The following is an 8062-nucleotide window of genomic DNA, read 5'->3' as shown; positions in this document are numbered from 1 at the left end:
TGTCCCTCTGTGGGAGTGCACTGACCACCAGGGGGCAGCTCCTGCGTTTGAGTGACCAGTTGTTCCACCGTTTGGTTGATTTGCCTATTAGCCTTTTATTATATAGGATTATCTATAACTAGAGGCCTGGTACACAAAAATTCATGCACTGGGGTGGGGGGGGTTCCCTCAGCCAGACCTGTCCCCTCTCGCAGTCAGGAGATCGGGCCTAAGCTGGCAGTCAGACATCCCTCTGGCAGCCTGAGAGCCCTCAGGGGATGTCTACCTGGCAGATTAGGCCTTCTCCCCAGGGGATTGGGTCTAAGATGGCAGTCAGACATCCCTCTGGCAGCCCAGGAGCCCTCGGGGGATGTTGAATTGATGGGTTAGTGCTGCCGAAGAGGCGGGAGAGGCTCCTGCCACAGCTGCTGCGCTCACAGCCATCAGCCCAGCTTGTGGCTGAGCAGAGCTCCCCCTGTGGGAGCACTCTGACCACCAGGGGGCAGCTCCTGCATTGAGCATCTGCCCCCTTGCGGTCAGTGCGTGTCATAGCTACTGGTCATTCTTGGTCGTTCCGCTGTTAGGGTCAATTTGCATATTACCCTTTTATTATATAGGATAATATAAGGGTAATATGCTAATTAGACCAGACAGCCGAATGACCTTCTGGACGAAGCCAGGGCTGCGAGGGCCGAACCCCTTGCAAGAATTTCGTGCATTGGGCCTCTAGTTGACTATAAACCCTGTGCTGTACATTACACCCCCATGACTATTCTATAACAACCAATTTTTACTTCTTAATCCCTTTTCCCTTTTCACCCATCTTCAACCCCCCTCCCCTCTGGCAACTGTCAAAATGTTCTCTGTATTTATGAGCCTGTTTCTGTTCTGCTTGTTCCTTTATTTTGTTTTTAAGATTCAATTGTTGATAGATACATATTTATTGCCATTTTATTGTTCATATTTTTTATCTTTTTTCTTCTTCTTCCTAAAGAAGACCCTTTAACATTTCATGTAATAGGGTTCTGTAATGATGAACTGCTTTAGCTGTTTTTTCCCTAAAAAGCTCTTTTAAAAAAATCATCTTTATTGTTGAAAGTATTACAGAGATGTCCCTGTTTTTCCCCCATTGACCCCCTCCACCTTGCCCTTGCTGCCCCCCCCCGCCCCAGGCCTTCACCACACTATTGTCTGTGTCCATGGCTTATGCATATATGCATATACTAGTAAATTCTTTAGTTATCTTCCCACCCACACACCCCCACCTTCCCTCTGAGATTTGTCTGTGGGAAGCTCTTTATATGTCCTTTGATTCTAAATTATAGCTTTGCTGGGTAGATTAATCTTGGTTGTAGATCATTGCTTTTCATCACTTTGAATATTTCTTGCTAATACCTTCTGGCCTGCAAAGTTTCTGTTGAGAAATCAGCTGACAGTCTTATGGGAACTGCCTGGTAGGTAACCTACTGCTTTTCTCTTGCTGCTTTTAATTAAGATTCTCTTTTTATCTTTAAATTTTGGCATTATAATTATGATGTGTCTTGATGTAGGCCTCTTTGGGTTCCTCTTGTTTGGGGCTCTCTCCACTTTCTGGACTTGTATGTCTATTTCCTTCACCAGATAGGGGATCTTTTCTGTCATTATCTCTTCAAAAAGGTTTTCAATTTCTTGCTCTCTCTCTTCTCCTTCCATCACCCCCATGATGCAAATGTTGGTACACTTGAAGTTGTCCCAGAGACTCTTTACACTATCTTTATTTTGGGGGTTCCTTTTTCTTTTTGTTGTTCTGATTGGGTGTTTTTTGCTTCCTTATATCACTGACTTGATTCTTGGCTTCATTTACTCTACTATTGATTACCTGTAAATTATTCTTCATTTCAATTAATGTATCCTTCATTTTTTACTGGTTCTTTTTAGTGGTGTTGAAGTTCTAAGTTCATTGACTATTCTTTTTTTTAAATCCTCACCTGAGAATATGTTTTATTGATTTGAGAGAGAAAGAGAAAGAGAGATTGATGTGACAGAGAAACAATGGAAACATTGATCAATTGTCTTCAGTTCTCACCCCAACCATGGATTGAACCTAAAACCTAGGTATGCTCCCTGACCAGGAATCAAACCTGTAACCTTTTAGTGTATGGATGATGCTCCAATCAACTAAGCCTCCTGGCCAAGGCTACTTGAGCATCCTTATAACCAGTGTTTTGACCTCTGCATCTAGTAGTTTGTTTGTCTCCCATTTCATTTAGGTTTTTTTCCTATATTTTTATTGATTTCAGAAGGGAAGGACAATGGAGAGAGAGAGATAGAAACATCAATGATGAGAGAGAATCATTGATTGGCTGTCTCCTGCATGCCCCTCATTGGGGACCGTTCCTGCAACCCAGGGCACGTGTTCTGACTAGGAATTGAATCATGACCTCCTGGTTTATAGATTGATGCTCAACCACTGAGCACACCAGCTGGTTCATTTAGTTTTTTTTAAAATATATTTTATTGATTTTTTACAGAGAGGAAGGGAGAGAGATAGAGTTAGAAACATCGATGAGAGAGAAACATCGATCAGCTGCCTCCTGCACATCTCCCACTGGGAATGTGCCTGCAACCAAGGCACATGCCCCCGACCGGAATCGAACCTGGGACTCTTCAGTCCGGAGGCCGACGCTCTATCCACTGAGCCAAACTGGTCCTGGCTAGTTTTGTTGTTTTTTTTCTGGAATTTTGTTCTGTAGTTTCATTTGGGACATGTTTCTTTGTCTCCTCATTATGGCAGCCTCCTTGTGTTTGTTTTTATGTATTAGGGAGAGTTGCTGCATCTCTCCGGGCTTGGTAGAGTGATCTAATGTAGTAAGTATTTTGTAGTGTCCAGTGGCACAGCTCTCTTGTTCACCTGAGCAGGGCACTCCAGGTGTGCTCACTCCATGTAGGCTGTGTACAATCTCCTGTTGTAGTTTAGCCTTGATTGCTGTTGGCACATCAGTGAGAGGGATTTACTCCCAGGCTGTTTGACTATGAGGACTGGCTACAACCACCAACCACCTTGGAAAATCAGCTTTGCAGTATCCCACCCCACAGACCAGGACTTACATCAGCAGGACTCAACCTGAACACTTCCAAGCCCAGCAGAAGTAGCAGCCATCTGTAGATTGCTTTGTAGCTCATGCCGAGCGGCCCTGGGCAGAACATATGTGGTGGCTGACTTTGGTCTACACTTTCCAGGAAGCCCCAGAGCCAGTACACCTGGTGCCTGCTGAATCTGCTCCTTGAATATATTACTTGTGGAGGTGGTTCGATGGTGCTTCCACATGGTCTGAAGCTGTCTACCAGATTTATATTTATTTATATAGGTCACAGATTTAGTTTTCTAAATTTGTCTGAGTAGGAGAATAATCTGAGAACTTGTTAAAAATATGGAGTTCCAGGCCCCTTTAGTGCGGATTTAGACTCTGGGTTATAATAAGATTCAGGTTTGGGATGGTTTCTGAAAAAATCAGTTCTTTTAAAAATACCTGGGATGATTTTGATGTTCAAGCAATTTTGAGAAATAGGTTTAAGTGATGGGGGAAGGAGGGAGACACTGAAGGTTTTTTCTCTCTTAATTGTAAATTATATTATTTTCTAAAATGTCTCATTGTTTCAGTAGCTTATTAGAATAGAGTTAATCAGAATTTTAATTTACCATACATGTTTGCCAAAGACCAATTAAGTGTTCTTATATTTGAGCTCCATTAAACAAAGAGAAATGGTCTGTGTATTTGTAGTCCGTATGATATTAAGTCTAATTATGTCTCTTTAGTCAGTTTGCAGTTAACAGATGTGAATGGATGTTGACACTAGATTTCTAACTGCTTTCTCACTGTTTCCCCCATATTGTTCCTTTTTTATTTTTAGCCATGTGTAGCACATTTCTAACATTTACATCATTTATGCAATGTTTTCCAAAATGGAAAACCTCTTTCTTACTGATAGTATTTAAACATTTTTAACTATAAGGAAAAAAATTAAAGTTGTCCATGGACTTACCTACTTTCCCAAAAAATCTTCTCTTAATGCTGCAGTATACTAGTATATAATTCAGACACTATGCCTTTATACAAAAATGGAATCACACTATGCCTTCTCTCTTTTTCACTTAATATGGGGAACATATTTTCATGTCAGTGCTTTAAAGATCTACCATATCCATTTTAATGACTGTATGCTATGTATGTATATATTATAATTTACTTAATCACTACCCTTTTGAGACACTTAACTTGTAATCCATTTTGTTGCTAATGTGTTTTTTCCTTTGGAATAGAGATTTAAATATTAAAAAATAAAACCATAAATGTACCAGGAGAAATATAAACATTTTTATAACCATGGATTAGGGAGAGCTTCTTAAATCATGACAAGAAACCTAGAAACCATAAAGAATATTTTGATCAAACTTGACAGCAGAAAAATCACAACTTTTAAAAAAAGTTTTTTAATTTTTCAATTACAGTTGACATTTAACATTATATTAGTTTCAGGTGTACAGCATGGTGGTGAGACAGTTCTATAACTTACAAAATGATTCCCCTGACATTTCAAGTACCCACCTAACACTATACATAGTTATTACAATATTATTGACTATATTCACTATGCTGTACTTTACATCTCTATGATTACTTTGTAGCTGCCAACGTGCACTTCTCAATCCTTTCACCTTTCTCACCCAACCCCTCAACCCCACTCCCACCTGGCATCCATCCGTATGTTCTCTGTATCTGTGAGTTTGTTTCTGGGGTTTTGTTGTTTGTGATGGTGGTTTATTTTGTTTTTTAGATTACACATACAAGTAAAATCATATGGTATTTGTCTTGCTTTACCTGACTTACTTCCCGAACATAATACCCTCTAGGTCCACCATGTTGTTGTTGTAAATGGTAAGATTTCATTCAGAAATACAGAACTTTCATTTTTTTTCTAATGGATCTTTTTCAATGTCTCTCACCATCTCATGCACCTCACCATTTCCTGTCTAGAACACTTCCTCCTCCCCCACATCATTCTTCAACCCCACCAGCCTTTCTACACCAGGATACTTCCTACATTTCCTGTGAGTGATGGCTTCAAAGTCATACCCTTCTGAAAGTCTCTGCATGGCCCCCTGACCTCTCCACCCTCTCTAGAATATATGCTCCTTCTGAATGCTCCCATGTATTTCCTCTTTCATAGCACTTATATTACATTGCATCTACTCTTGGTTATTTTCCCTACTGAATATAATTTATAAGAGCATGTACTATATCTATTTTTGCTTTTATTTAACAGTCATATAGAATTTACTCACTCTGTGCTAAGCAATTCTATAGACTATTTATAAATATTAATTTAATCTTCATAACAATCCTATGAGGAACTATGGTTATTAGCATTATATAGATCATGGAGCTGAGGCAGAGAGAGGTTAAGTAACTTGCCCAAGGTCACATAGCTAGTAAATGGCAGAGCTGAGATTTGAACCCCCAAATCCAAGCTCTTAAACACTACAATACACTGATCTCCTTGTTTACCAATGTTCTTCTTGTTTGCCTGAAATATACAAGGTCTACCCAAGAAATTTATAATAAAAGAAAGAATGACTAAATGAATAAAGATAGTGGAAATAATAAAGGCCTTCATGGAAGCAGTGAGAAGAAAAGACGCAGCCACAGATTGAGACAGAGATTAAGGTTAGGAGTCAGAGAAGTTGAAAGCAATAGTCTGAGGGGTAAGAAAGACAGCAGGAGAAGTTGCAGGTGATGAAAGGCAAGGTAGTGGGGGCAGGGGCAGCTCAGAAGGACAAGTGACAAATAGCTCTGCAGTCAACAAAGGAAAAATAGAACCGACCATTTGAGTTTACCAGGAGCTGGCCTCTGGGGACCTCAGAACAGTTTCCAAAGAGTGCTGGGGAGAAAAACCAGATTGCATTTGCTTCATGAGGTTGTGGGTTAGATTTTACTCCCCTCTGAGCCATGAAAGGCAAGATTTGGGAAGGGGTATTCATTAGGTTAAGTAATGTCTTTTTTGTCAAGATGTGGTGATTAGGGCTTGCTTGAAGGCAAGAGGCAACAAATCTTCAGAGAATAACTCAAGTCAAACCAGTCCTCACCAAAACAAAAAGTCCTGTATAGTGGAGGACCACATCACAGGCCAACTACATAAAATGTAAACATGACCAAAGCATGCTAATGTTTGTTGTGAAGGGAATGAAGGCCAGGAGAACAGTGCTTGGTAGATATTTTTTCCTGAGAGATGTCTGGTAACCCTAGACAAAAGTTAGAAAGGTCTGGTATGAGGGAGCATGGTGATTTGATTTAGAGGCTACTAATGAAATAAAAGCAGATTAAGAGTGGACACATGAAGAGGAAAAAGGAAACTATTTTCAAGAGTTCAGAAAGCATGAGAAAGCCAGAAAGAAGACAGGATGGTTAGGAAAGGTCATGGAGCTGCAATGAAAAAAGAATTATGTTAACTGGCTAGAGGCCTGGCAGTGAAAATGGGCCTAATATTGAGGATCAGTTGGAAAGAAGATTTGGCTGAGGGAGCCAAACAGTGAGCAATGGCCCAGAGAAGAGTCACTTCAGAAGGGCAAGTGCAGAGATTCTAGAGGGGGTTAGCAGCTCAAGGTCTTGGCCAGTAAAGGCCTACTGAGGCCCAGATCCAAAAGGCCCTGCATCCACAGAGAAAGGGAGCTAGGCCTACCACCTCTTGGGTAGGGGATAGCAGGCAGGGCCAAGAGACAGGGCTGGGCAGCCTGAGAAAAGGAGCACCTGGGAAGGCAAGGAAGAATGGTAGCCACAGCATATTAAATGATTTCTTTCAACAACTATTTATTGAGCATGTACCTCATACCAGGTATTGGGTAGAGGCTCTGCCTGTTCTCCAGGAGTTTACATTCCAGTAAAAGAAAGCCAAAGCATAGATTACTGTATAATACAAAGACACTGAAGTTCAGTGGCTGAGACAGATGTAGAAAGAGTTCTGGGGGTTTTAGTGTTGATGTGTGCCAAAGAAACACAATACAAAAGTCTGTACATTCTCTAGTTAATACAAGGTCTACTTTCCTCCAGGAAGTAAAGAAGAGAGGCTGAAGTCTTGGGTTTTGGTTTAATCTGAATATACCCATAAATCTACCAGATGGTTATTTTTGGTATGTTGTCCCATTTTCCATTTTACTAGTATAATGAGACAGGTATTTTTCAGACATTATCTTTACATCATTTCAATTCCATTTTAGCATTTGCCAGAAAGGATCAATAACATGCTCTGTTAGAAAAAAAATATGTTAAAAGGCATTCACCTGCCTGAAGAGCACATCCTAAGGTCCTATGGAGCCTGCATGCCCTCAACCTCTGGAGCACTGTGTGGCTAGAATCATTTGTGTTTCCCTGATACTGATAAATCAGTTTTGAAAACAGTTTCAATAGTATTTACCTTGGAATGATTTTTAAAATATTTAAATTTTTAACATAACCTCTTTCTGATTATAAAAATAAGGCATACGCATTGTAGAAAAGTTGGGGGAAAGTATAAAGAAGATTTTTTAATGTAATCTTAAAATACTGTTTTGATGTGGGGAATATAATAATCTATATTATATATAATATATAATATATAAATATGTATTTGTTGATATGTAATGTAGCATTATAATTATAATCACCTAGATATATAAAAGCCAAGTGACTGGAATGACCAAAACGACCAGTCGCTATGATGTGCACTGCAGCTGGCCAACTGGCCTGATTGGGGGCAGGGCCAGCAGGCCAACCTCCTGTGGCTCCTCCCCCTGGCTGACCCGGCCCCCGATCGCCCCCCCAACCCCGATTGGCTGGCCAACCTTCTGCAGCCCAGCCCCTGGCTGGTCTGGCCCTGACTCAGCCCCAATCAGGGCAGGCCGGCCAGACCCCACCTGTGCACAAATTGGTGCACCAGGCCTCTAGTATATCTAAAATAAAATTATATTACATATCAATAAATATATAATGTTAATTAAGACCATTATAAACTGATGAACAAAATAGATACAGAGGCAGAGCAACATTGAACGGGACTGTCAAACTACAGC

Source organism: Myotis lucifugus, unplaced genomic scaffold (genome assembly GCF_000147115.1).
Source record: "Myotis lucifugus unplaced genomic scaffold, Myoluc2.0 scaffold_2, whole genome shotgun sequence".
Classification (NCBI taxonomy): domain Eukaryota; kingdom Metazoa; phylum Chordata; class Mammalia; order Chiroptera; family Vespertilionidae; genus Myotis; species Myotis lucifugus.
Note: the sequence above shows the minus strand (reverse complement) of the source record.